General features: G+C 43.1%; 1 protein-coding gene across 5 annotated transcripts in view; it reads left to right on the forward strand.

The window, feature by feature from the left end:
• Positions 1 to 13,162, forward strand: part of PDE1C (phosphodiesterase 1C) — a 645,533-nt gene that overhangs the window by 262,095 nt on the left and 370,276 nt on the right. The window lies entirely within an intron of this gene.

The following is a 13,162-nucleotide window of genomic DNA, read 5'->3' on the forward strand; positions in this document are numbered from 1 at the left end:
AAGCTTATGTGCTTTCCCAGGTGGTTGTTTGTTCTCTCCCTGTCCCTCTACTAATCTTGCACCTTCCTACAAAGGCTACTAGTTATTGAGTTTTGCTGTCACTTATTATAACTTTGGCCTTTATCTTCTTTTTAGTACTCAAAAATCAGCCTGGTTATGGATGTATATAAAAAACTTATTTTTTTGTCTGAATGTATCTTTCAAACTCACAGGTGAAGTATATGTTAATACGGGAATAGAGATTAAGGTGTTGCCATCCTGCTGTCCTCTGTTCTCACTTTTATCTTAGTTTTACTTCTTTTCGTTGTCTTTCCATTATGAGCTTCTATAGTCTTCACATGCCTGGCAGAATGCATAAACTTTGCTTTCTTCCTCCTCTAAACATTTCAGGTGGCTCCCAGGTTCCTGAAATATATTTGACAAATGTGCTCTATTTTGCATCCAGGTGACATGTGTAATTTCTTAGAAAAGTCATTTCATTGTGTGAAGAGTTTTTAGTCAAGACTAAAAATTAGAAACAAGGTCTAAGAAGAAGCCATGAGCAGGGGTTTGGATTTCCTTAAACAGTGTCTGATGCAGTGGTGAAACAAGAATTGAAAAGCAAAATGCCTCTATTTTTTCTGGTAAGGGTTTGGTTACTCTGCTCAGAGGTTTTAAATCCAAGAAGACCCACTTGAATATAGCAGCATGCATTCTGTGAATGTTTGGTTTCCTGCCAGTGGCTGTGGTGGGAAAGGGGAGGGTGTTGGCTTTCTTGGTCAGTGTGTTCTCTCCTCGTTGTCTCCGTGGAGTCTCCACATAAAGTTGTCTCACGCTTACGCCTTCCACCAGATTCATTGTTGCTTTCAGTGAACATGTGAAGAGTGGTGTGCTTTTATGAAAAGAACAACTTGTCCACCAACCCCACCCATTATGACCATCCCATTTCTTTTCATTCCTCTGGTATTCTGCAGTAGAGTACTGCATTATGGCCATGAACTTTATTTGATCTTCGTGTTATGTGCCAATATCTTGTTTGAGAGGAGCACATGATTGTTATAAATTAGTATCATCTGTCCTCATAAATCCTCTATCGGTGTATTAGTGCTGACTGACATGGGGTAAGCAATGACTTTGGTTCTCCCCTTCTTTTTCTCTTGTTCACACTTGGAAAGCATTTGGAATCTACCTAAAAGTAAATTTCATTCTCTATTCCCAAAGATAAAAAGAAGTTTTTTATTAATAAGTAGTAGGTATCCCCTCCTTCACCAAAATTTCAAAAATCCCTTTCAGACTCTTTGTTATAATAATTATTTTTAAATTACCAGGCAGGATCCCAAGCCTGAAGGTAATTTCTGTTTTATTTACTTGGGGTGAGGGTATTATTCTTCAGGATTTCCTCTTGGGTCTGCTCTCAGGGATCACTCCTGGTGACCATATGGGGTATCAGGGATCAAACCTGGGTGAGCTGCTTGCCAGGCAAGTGTCCTGTCTGCTGTACCATGTCCCGGCCCCTAATTTCTACGTTAGAGATGAAGAATGCTATTCCATAAGCATGTGTCTGTAGTTCTGACTAAATTCAAATAGAAACTAATATGGGCAGTTGCCTGTAGATTAGTGGTCACCAAGGGCAGAAGCAAGGTGTTGCTTGGGTAGACTTCAGGTCCTTAATCTTGATCAGATGCTGGGTATTATTTGTTATCTATAAACTCATATGAAAAGTCTTGCTTATGATACACATAAATAATGTTTCTTTTCTAACTGGGCTGCTGAGGATATGCTAGGGTTGCCATTGGTGTCCAGCACTCAGTTTGCCATAATGCCAGAGGGTGAAGGAGAAGTGAGAGTTTGACATAGAGAGTTTTTTTTATAGCTCCCAGTCTTCACCCCACTCCACTCAGCTGTGCTTGGAGGGGCTCATGGGCATTCCTGGCGATCAGCTGGTAGTGGTGAGCTGATAATTCAGTGGTTGACCCTGCTGAGCTTCAAGGACATCATAACCCCACTCCACAGTACTTGTGGGGTGGGGTTATGCAGTGCTGGCATTAAACTCATTAAACTGCACATGCTGTGCTTGTGTCCTAGCAGTGAAATTATCTCCCTAACCCCAAGAACTAAAGTTTGGAAAATGGGAGGTGCTCCTTTCTGAGGGTTGATAGTTGAGATCTACGGGGATGTCATCTCTGATCTGTATTTCCTGCTCTCTCCCCTCTCAGCCTCCTGTTTGCTGGACAGTGGTGAGGCAGAAGTTCCATGTCTTGGGGTAGCTGATTTAGCATTCTTTGGAAAGAAATGCCATTATTTGAGAAGTTTCCCAATACTTTCTTATTTCCAATTGCTGGAAAATAGCAGTTTTTTCCCCTGTTATACTATGGATTTCAATCTTTTCTCCCCATGAAAGAAACCTTTTAAGATATCCAGGTAGGATCACTGAATATCAGCGAGTGACTATACTGGGATTGCCTGTCAGTTTTATTACCAGTAAGTGCAAATTGTTTTCTGTCACTGAACTTCTCTTAACTGTCATCTCTGAGGGGTGGATGAGGTTGGGCTTAGGGGTAAACAGTGGTTCTCAAACTGACAGCCTGACAGCCACCTGCTAAGATTTAGTTTTGGACTCACCTCAGGGCTGGGCAGGTCCTAGAATGTGTCTTTCTGACATTTCCAATGGACCTGGATCTACTAGATGGAATCTAATATCCCTTAGAACTCTAAAATATTTTTGCTGTGTAAAACTGAGCAGGTTGCTTGTTGCAATTTGGTCTCAGCTTTTTCAAAATTTTTGAGAAAGAGAGATACAGAGTCCTACTTGCCAGGATTTGGGCGGATTACAGGAGAGAATAGATTCGAGAACAGACAAGTCAGGGGCTGGCCATGGAATGTGCATGGAAAATCAAACTCACCTCTCCGCTCTGGCCCCACTGGAAACTTCATGTGCCTCTGAGTGTGAACACAGAGTAAATAGGATCCAAAGTGGGTCTTGTGGCTCCAAGTGCAAAGCTGTGGGCTCTGAGAGCTCACTAGGCCTCTGGCAGGCTTTCAAAACCTGAGACTTTTGAAAAGAGGAAAGTGGAACCACAACCGAGTGAAAAAATGGCAGTGCCTGGAAAGTGGACACTCTTGGCAGCTTCACTCCCGATTGCCTGTGCTCCTTGTTCCTTGCAAGGAACACTTGCCTTGCAAGCGGCTCACCTGGGTTTGATCCCTGTAGGATTTTCTTCAAGAGAAATGTACACTGACTCAGACAAGCACTGACTCAAATAAGCTGTCAGGAATCTCAGTACCTGCCACTAGAGGACCCAAGAGAACAAGAAAGAGTTGGCTGTTGAGAAGCGCCTTGCTCTCCTCAGCCTCTGGGGAGCACGTTTGCAAAGATGAGATCCAGCCCACATTGCACCCAGGGTCAAGGAAACCAGTGTTTATTGAGCATCTGCTAGACCCAGGAAATGCAGGATCATTTACATAGGTAGATGCCCCTAAATCCTTGCCAGGTATTATTTAATTTTTAACTGAATTTCAACTGTTTTGTTATCATGTGGTTTCTGGGACTGGAACGATAGCACAGTGGGTAGGGAGTTTGCCTTGCATGCAGCCACCAACCCGGGTTCGATTTCTCCATCCCTCTTGGAGAGTCCAGCAAGCTGCTGAGAGTATCTTACCTGCACGGCAGAGCCTGGCAAGCTACCCATGGCATATTCGATATGCCAAAAAACAGTAACAACAATCTCACAATAGAGACATTACTGGTGCCTGCTCAAGCAAATCAGTGAACAATGGGACAACAGTGCTACAGTGCTATAATGGTTTCTGGGTCACATTGAGCAGTGCTCAGAGCTTGGTGGTGCTTGGAAGACCATATGCAGTGCCAGGGATCATAGCTGGGTTAGCTGTGTGCAAGGCAAGCACCTTACCTGCTATTCTATTTCTCTGACTCCTTTAACTGATTTGCATTTAACTGATTTTGGGAGTCCTCGATAGGACTTGTGGAGACCTCTCCTGATGATGTTAAGATGATATCTGAATGATTCAGATGCTATTGGATCTTTGTACCTGCAAGTCATGCTCTCCACACCTTTGAGCTACCGCCCCAGTAAGGTCAATTTTATTGTCCCAGCTCTACAAGTTAGGAAAGAGATTCCAAGCGATCATGTTCCTTATCTAAATTACCCTACAGGGGATGGAGTGATGGTATAGTAGGTAGGGTGCTTGCCTTGCACACAGCCCACTTGGGCTTAATCCTTGGCACCCTATATAGTCCCCTGAGCTTGCTACAAGTCATCTCTGAGTGCATAGCCAATTGTAGTCCCCAAGCAAACAAAAAAGCAACACCCTGTAGCTGACAGATCTGGAGATCTCAGTTTGCTCCACCTGACTCTAATCCCAGTAGATAAGTCCATAACCTACTGTTGTCACCACATCATCTTGACTTTTGTGCTTTGTGTTTGTTATTGGTACAGTAAAAGAGTGTGCTTGGGTCCACTAGGGGTCAGATGGTCCCCTGTGAGTCCTCAGGATGTTCCAAGCTGAGGTTGGGAGGGTTTCACGGGTAAAAAATCAATAAATAGGGATCCATGCCACGAGACAAGAGGACAGCTGATAGAACAAGGGGCCACAGGAAGGAACCAAGGTTGGAAGGGGGACACAGTCGGGGACACGTTGAGAAACACTGCATTATTGGCGTTTGACATTTTCCCTGTGATATTGACCCTGTTCTCTTTCACTCACCCAGATATATATTTTTAATATTCCCATCTCAAACTTTATATCTGAATGAATTCCTTGGGTATCCTATTTCATGCGGCTCTGGTACAGTAGGGGATGAGTTGCAGCCTGTAGGCCTGAGTTCTAATAGGCTCCAGGTGACCTAAACTCCACCCTGAGCAGGGAGGCATGGGGTTTGAATGCCACAGGAAGGAGTGTGCAAATGTGGTTTAGTCAGGATTTTTATCCTTAGTTTCCTCATTTTCCAATTTGGTAGCAGTCAAACATCACCTCTGGCATCGGGGGCCTGTTGTTGGGAACCAGGTGGGCTAGTGTTTGGCACTGCCCCTCATTCCTTTCCCAAGTTTGCAAAATCCTTCATTGGGACAGGTGAATCTTTTGTACCTCATTCTTTTTGTTACTGGGTGGTGAGATGAGCCCCCCAGTCAGGAAAATAAACACATAAGTACCTTGTAAGTGAGGCTGGCCACTGGCCTCACATCTTTGAACAGTGCTAGAAATTCTGAGGTTCGCCACTGCATTTGGTCATTTCGGGACATAGATTGAGTAGCCAGGTTTTTGTCATTTTGCATTTGGAAGAATAGTCTGCTCACTCCCTAGGGAATCACTGGGGGTTTGATGAGCTTCTTTCCCCATGTAAAATGGACTTATTTGGGCTTTGGCAAAGTCTTTTCAGATTCTATACATAGCTTACTAAGAATATGTTCCAGAGTGCAGAAAAGTAATGTATTGAGCCAACACCCTTGGCTATGGATGAGATTATGGCCTTGTCAGATTCCATTTAATGGATTGCGTTTTCCATGCAGAATTAAATTGTTGAACTCATCCTCATTTTGGATTTTGGCAGTCATTTTTCCACCAGAGGCAGCTGCCAAGAAGCCAGTTTCTGACTTGATTACTTTCAGGAAATGTGCAATCTGGCTGATGATATGGCGTGGTGTGGGGTGGCATCCCCTGCAGCTTCAGACCCCACCCCGGCATGAGTCATGGGTTAAAATTCCCCATTAGCTCATGGGGATGTTTGGTCACATCTCTTTCTATATGGAGGGTGTTGGTCCCCTACCGAGAGCTTTAGGACACCAACTTTCCTGACTTAGTGCTGCCTCCTTGGAGTTGACATTTCCTCCTTTGGTTCTTGCTTCATCATACCCAGTAGACTCTTCCTCAGCTTTGCTCAGGTAAAAATGCAAGAATGTGTTCTGATATATATATATATATATATATTATATATATATTAGAATATACATTCTGATATATACATATCAGAATATGTGTGTGTGTGTGTGTTTTACTGCTCAGAGGGGCTGGAGTGATAGCACAGCGGTAGGGCATTCACCTTGCATGTGGTCAACTTGTGTTCAATTCCTCCGCCCCTCTCGGAGAGCCTGGCAAGCTACTGAGAGTATCGTGTCTGCATGGCAGAGCCTGGCAAGCTACCCGTGGTATATTTGATATGCCAAAAACAGTAACAATAAGTCTCACAGTGAAATGTTACTTGTGCCCACTCGAGCAAATCAATGAGCAATAGAATGACTGACTGTGACTGTGACTGACTGACAGCTCAGAGGAGTTCCCATTTCAGTGTTCACTTCTCCTGAGGGAAATATTTAGGCCACTCTTTGTCAGTACATTTATTTCTCAGTTGGGGTATGTGTCATACTTGGTGGTGCTTGGGGACCATGTGGTGTTGGGGATTAACCCAGAGTCTTGCACATATCAGTCCTGTGTTCCAACGCTTGAGCGACAATATCAACCCTATCAGTTTTTATAGATGTTGTTTTCAGTGTTGGACACCACCAAAGCTCTATCTTGCAGATAACATTCCTCTTCATTCTTCGTGGTCCTTCCATTGGTCTTTTGGGAAAGCAGTGTTTATCTCCATGGCATCCAAGTGAATGTGCCTCTTACACCTTAGACCATGAGTTGTGTTCTTGACTCATTCCTCCAGCTTCTCTGTGAAGAAATTTGTTGGTGAGATAGCTGAGGCTTGATTCCAAGATCACTTTCAGTCATAGACTATGAGCACCAGAAATGCTAGTGGCCAGTCCTTTCTGGGAGATATGGGATGCCTTTGATGTTGATTTTTGCTGACGGACCCGATGATGTCCTTAGTCAACTTTGTTTGGAGTTACACAGTGGTCAAAAGTGCTTTGATCAGACCCTCCTTCTTTCCATCTCATTGCACAAGTTCTAGCTCTCCCACCACCTTACTGTTTTCCCATTTTCTCTCACAGATGTTCCTCCTGGGAAGTTTCTTGCATTTCTGATCTTCTGTTGGCATCTTCCGGAGGATGTAGGAGGCTCACAGGCTCCCACCATGCTGTGACCAGTTTCTGACTCTGTGCTGTGGTCACAGCTCACGTCCACTGGCCTCGTCTAGTGGTAGAGAGAACACGGGCAGCTGCAATTTCCTTTAGTGTCTCATAATTTATTACCTATAAGGGGGATTGTGGAAACATTAGGTCTGTCTAAATAAACTACAACAGGGAGGGGATCATTTTAGTTTGAAATGGACTATTTTTATGTCCAAGGAAGGTGTCCAGCAAAGTTGAGGACCGCAGTGACAGCTCAGTTATGGACATTTTGGTCCCTAATCAGTGGACGTGGCTCCCAGGCTAATTTCCTTCAAGAGCACATTTGGCTTCAAATCAGACATTCTGGGAAGCCAGGCTTTGCTCATAGGAACGAAGCTCATCTGAGGTGTCCTCAAACTTTTGGGATATACCTAAGTCAGGGTAACTTCTAACAGCATCTTGTACAGAGTCTAAATTATTCGCCATAGAATTGCAGCAAGGAGCTCCTCATACTGTCGGGAGGGTCAGAAACAGTCTTGTAGTGTCTATCCATAACTTCCTGTTGGGCCCCATGGATCAAGCTTTCAAACTTCCTGACTTGGCACTGGTGGAGGGATGGGTAAACGATCACTGTATGAGTGAAATGCAAACACAAAAGTTCATAAGTTTGCAACTGTACATCACAGTGATTCTCTAATAAAAAATTTAAAAAAAACCCAAACTTCCTGATTTGGAACAGGAATTTCACCCCTAGGCCACCTGGAAATGTGAATTTCTCTCTGAAGGAAAGCAGCCTACTCCCCTTGTGTACCCCTCCTTCAGTGCTTTGGACCCCTTGATGTCTGATAATTCTCTTGCCTCTGGATTGGATTAGGTGATCCCAACATTCAGCTCTTGGCTGCTAAATTTTCATTGGCCAATTTCCTCAATCCCAACATCAGGTGACTTCTGAAGTTTAGCCTGGAGAGTTGGTGAGAATCTGGGATCTGTCCAAATCCCGTGGAACTAAAGGCCAACTTAGGAAAGCTAGAACTCAACTTTCTTCCACCTAATTCTTTTGATGTGGATCCTTTTGTTTATTAGTACATGTTCTCTAAAGAGAGAAGAGGAGATCTTACTGGGATCCACCATTTTTTCTAAATCCCTCAAAGTGAAAAATTCTGGGTCTGGTTTTCCACTTTTATTTATCTCCCCACATCTTTTTATGGGGTGGGGGAGGGCACCTGTTGGTGCTTAGTGCCGGGGGGTCATGCAGTGCTAGGGAATGAACTCGGGGCCTTTTGCTTATCAGATATAGGCTCTAGCCACTGGGCTATCTCCTTTCCCTTATTTACTTCTGTATTTTATCCTCTTTCTCCACAGTTTCAGACCTTAATTTTTAATTAGGTAAAAAGACAAATTGGCTTACTGATAAGAGACCCCACACTTGAATTATCTCAAAAGTACCATATATTATTTCTTACAAACTTTTGGCAATCACTGACAACTGCATTTCCCTACCCCCAGTCAAGTTAAGGTATTCCAAAATAAAAATAAAGCAATTCTCTTTAAAAGGAGCCCCGTGCTATTTTATTTCTGCAAAATCCTTTATTGGTGCTTGGTCCCTGTCCTCTGCAGTGGTCATGTTATTAACGTGATTTCATGTATTGCTGTGAAGAAATTTTAGTTCCTGCATACAGCATTATTAGGTCAAGGTTTCTGCTCTTGCTAGCAGGATGGAGCAGTAGAATCTTCCCAAGATCAGATATTGTCTCGCCTTTCAAGGGCTCAGGCTCACTCTGCAGACACATCCCACATCCACCAGGCACTCGAGCCATGCAGAGCCAGTTGGACCAGCACCTGCCCAGCTGCTGTGGTGGACCTCCCATCTGTGAGTGAAGTATATTGACACTTGGTATCATCATGAAACAGGTCACCCTGAATCATGGTTACACAAATCTGTAAGGGACTTAAAAGAAACCCGGTGAGCCAGAAGTAGGAGGCAGGAAGATGGGGTCACGTGTCCATGGAGCCTCTTGGTTCACACCTACAGCATGTGAAAGGGAGGAAATATTGGAAAGGTACAGTTGAGGCTGAGTCTAAGAAGGGCCTTACTTATTACCTTGAGAAGGAGGTTCGGTATTTCACAAGAAGAGACATTTGCTCTTGGAAATCAGTGGGTAAGCAGAGAGAAAAACTGCATGTTTTCCCACTGAGTTAGAGAATTAAGAATTACATTTCATGCCTCAGTTCCTTACACTTAGATCATCAAAACAAAGTATATTTCTGTTTGTTTGCCTGTGGTGGAGATAGATTCTTGGAGCTGGAAAGGCCTCAGGGTTTGGGTATCCCTGGTGCCTGGTGCCTAGACCAAGCACATGGACAGTTGGCGGAGTGGGGGTGGAGGGGCAAGGCGAACTTGTGAGAATATGTTGTCCCACATGGATTCAAACAGAGATTTACTTATTTTCGATTACTGTTAAGTGCAGTAGTAGCTAATTGTTACTGAACAGACAACTTCATAGAGATAACCTAGCTGATCTTCATTGGCTACTATTAAGTGCAGCCTGAATGAATGAGTTACTTCCAGACCCTGGGGGTCAGTTTAGTTGGGAAAGGATTTTATTTAAATATGTGTGAAGAAGTGATAGCTTTGGATCAGATAATGGGTTTCAAATATGTTGAGGCAGTCTTAGTACAAACTGCCTATGACAAATCTGTTTCTCTGCATATGATCTGTCATTGTTTCTTTTCAAACCTTTTGACCCTAAGTTACAAATTCATGACCTGTCAGCGATTGTAGCGCTTCAGAATGAGACCATTTTCTTACATGGAAAATTTAGTATAAATTGCCAAGTATAAGACTGGTTTAAGAACATTACCTAATACACAAATTTCACCAAATGTTTCATAGAAAAAAAATTTTGAGGGATGTAGGATCACATATTTATTTGTACATCTCCTTGGTCTCCTTTAATTGGGAATCATCTTTTCCACTTTTATTCCATGACACGACCATTTTGCAGCAGGTCACATGTCTTGTTTTGCAGACTCCTTGCTTTGTGAATAGATTCTGGTTGTGCTCGTTGGCAGGAATAGCACGAGAAATTCTGTTGGGTCCTTGCTCTCAGCTCTAAGAATGAGATTTCTTTGCTTTCCCATTTCTGGGCTTGCTAACTTTGATTATGTGGCCAGTTCCCCCCCCCCAACCCCCCTTAATATCTCCGAGATGTCCCCTTTGGAAGAAGTCTGACAGTTTTAGGCCTCAGACTGAGAGTTTACTGCCCCCCTTTCTCCTTTTTATTAAGTCTCTGTCTAGAGCCTAGCTAGCATTGGTATGAATTCTGAATTCTTTTTCATTATATGTTTTATAAGCTGCTATATCTTTATTTTCCCCAGAATCCAAAAGTCTTTTTTTGAAGGACAGTTTCCAAGGGCAAACAGAGGGGATGTCTAGGGAATTTTTCTGCCTAAAATGCTTTGGTCTTAATGGTTAGAAATAAGCTTTGATTAAGAAAATGAAGAATTGGGATGGAGAGATAGTCCAGTGGGTAGAGTGCTAGCCTTATAAGCCATCAACCCAGGTTCGATCCCCAGCACCCCATGTGGTCCCCAGAACACATCACTGTATCACTGTATCACTGTCATCCTGTTGCTCATCGATTTGCTCGAGTGGGCACCAGTAATGTCTCCATTGTGAAACTTATCAGAAGTCATTATTTTTTTAGCATATGGGTGTGGCCCCAACAAAACAATAACAGAAAAGTAAAGGCATCTTTGATTATGCTCAATACAGAAAGCCTGAGCACCAGTACTTTATCTGCACCCCAAGTGTCCACATTGCTTTGGTGTGTCCTGCTCCTATACGGTGCCATTTTTCTGGCAACCATAAGGCCATAGTTCCCAGATGCAGACTTTGCTTCCTTATCCTAATAGTATTTGTTTGGAATGGGCATCTAGAGTTTTGGAATGATCAGAGAGTGAACTCTCCCACCCCGTGAGATGCCATATGTCCTTGCCATTTTATATAGCTCAAGTGTCACCAAGTGTCCCTTATGTTGTCTTTCTCCAAAAGCCAATTCAACAGAATGCAGGCAAATTGCATGTTTTCTTTGGGGAATGTGATATGTGGAAGTTTTCAGAAGCTTGCTAGGCTCTGACTATTTTTACTTACTGTTTCAGTGGCTGACATGTTTTCACCACCTCCTGGAGAAGCTGACTTTGAGACATTGTCTTGGTTTCTTAGTCACCAGTTCTCCTTTCTTGATCTTTTTCAAAATAAATTTTGTCATGAAAATAATACTCTAAGCTGTAGAGCATTTGATAAATGGTAAAAAAAAAGGGAAAAAAAATCTTGACTGTAATCCTGCTATCTTTTGGCATCTTCCTGAAGTCTTAATTTTTTTTAACTGAATATTTTATCTTGAGCACTTTTCTCTATTGCCACATTGCGTGTGTGGGGTGTGTGTGTGTGTGTGTGTGTGTGTGTGTGTGTGAGAGAGAGAGAGAGAGAGAGAGAGAGAGAGAGAGAGAGAGAGAGAGAGAAGTGGAGGGAGAGAGGGAGAGAGAAATATATTGCATATTTAGGTTAAGCTTTTCTTCGCTTTACAGAAAAGTTAGAATAAAAATCCTCTGTATCTTGGTAGTGACCTTTAGGTGGGGCTGAACCACCTCTAGCCACAATTATGGCTTCCGCCCAGTTCTTTGCTCAGGAGTCACCCCTGACTAGGCTTGGGGGGCCACATGTGGTGCCAGGGATCAAATGTAGACCAGCCATGTGCAAGGAAAGAGATAGTATAAAGCTTGTTACACTATCTTTCTGGCCCCAGATACTGCCATATTTTAAGCTTCATCCTAAGGGTTGATAACTAGATGTGGAAACACTGATTTGAAAGGCACTAAATATAATTTAAAATAAGCCACATCACAAGAGGATCCCGGAAGTGCCCTTTCCCATGGGACATCTTCCTGCAGTTAGCTTTGAATAGACTGCATTTTTTTTTTTTTTTTAAGATAGCCTGCCCTTTCTTTAAACCTATAGAGTCCCTATACTGATGATTTCTTTCCTTTTGTTGTTGTTTTTGGTGGTGGGGATGGTGATGGTATGTGTGTGTGTGGCGGGGGGGGGGGGGGGCTGGGAGAGATGGGGTGGGGGCGGCCACACCCAGAAGTGGCTTATTCCTGGCTACATACTCAGGAATGATTCCTGGCGATGTGCTGGAGACCATATGTGGTAACCAGGATTGAGCCAAGTTAGTACTTGAACCTTGTACTCTCTTTTGGGCCCAGTTTCTTTGTTGTTGCTAAGGTATTGTCCATGGGGTAACATAGTTACTTTTGTTTCTGTTTCTACTAAGTGTCATTATCTCTTTTATAATAAAGCAGTAAAATTCAGGAAAAAAATAAGTGAATTATTTAAAGATACACAAATAAGAAGAAACAGAGTCATGACTAAAGATACAAAGACTGTATCGTTCTGACCTCAGAACCACTTCACTCACTCCTTTCTTGGAAACAGAAGTACAGTGAATGGAGTCATTCATGTTCCAGGGTGAGTAGCTGGGTCTGAGGAGAGAAGAAAATATTCTAGAGAAGGGGTTAGGAAGGTTCTTGCCTTCAAAGGACTTACAGAAATGTGAAAGCAAAAAGGAATTACTGAATGGTTAAGAAACATTTGTTATCTCACATGCTGGGGGAAAAGGCAGCTGAGATAGAAAAGGGAGTTCCAAGAGGGGGATCTTGGAAGATAGGTATACTCAGTTTAAAAGGTCACATTCCTCTGTGTGTGTGTTATATGCCATGTGGTTCTAGTTACCTAAAATATAAAAATACAAACTATTTACAGTGAACAAAAGAAAATCAGAAAATCAGCAGTTTTCTGGGGGTGAACTGGTGTATAATATAGTATAATATAGCAGGAAGAAGGAGTTACAAAAGAGCACAAGGATGGACCCAAGGACCCACTGGGGTTGAAAGATGCATGCCAGAAGTAGACTATAGACCGAGCATGGTGGCCACTCAATACCTCTACTGCAAACTGCAACACCCAAAAGGAGAGAGGACAAAAGGGAATGCCCTGCCACAGAGGCAGGGTGGGGCAGTGGGGGGTGGGGTGGGAGTGGTAGGAAGGAATACAGAGAACATTGGTGGAGGAGAATGGGCACTGGTGGAAGAATGGGTAAACAATC

The sequence above is a fragment of the Sorex araneus genome, chromosome 1 (assembly GCF_027595985.1).
Source record: "Sorex araneus isolate mSorAra2 chromosome 1, mSorAra2.pri, whole genome shotgun sequence".
NCBI lineage: Eukaryota > Metazoa > Chordata > Mammalia > Eulipotyphla > Soricidae > Sorex > Sorex araneus.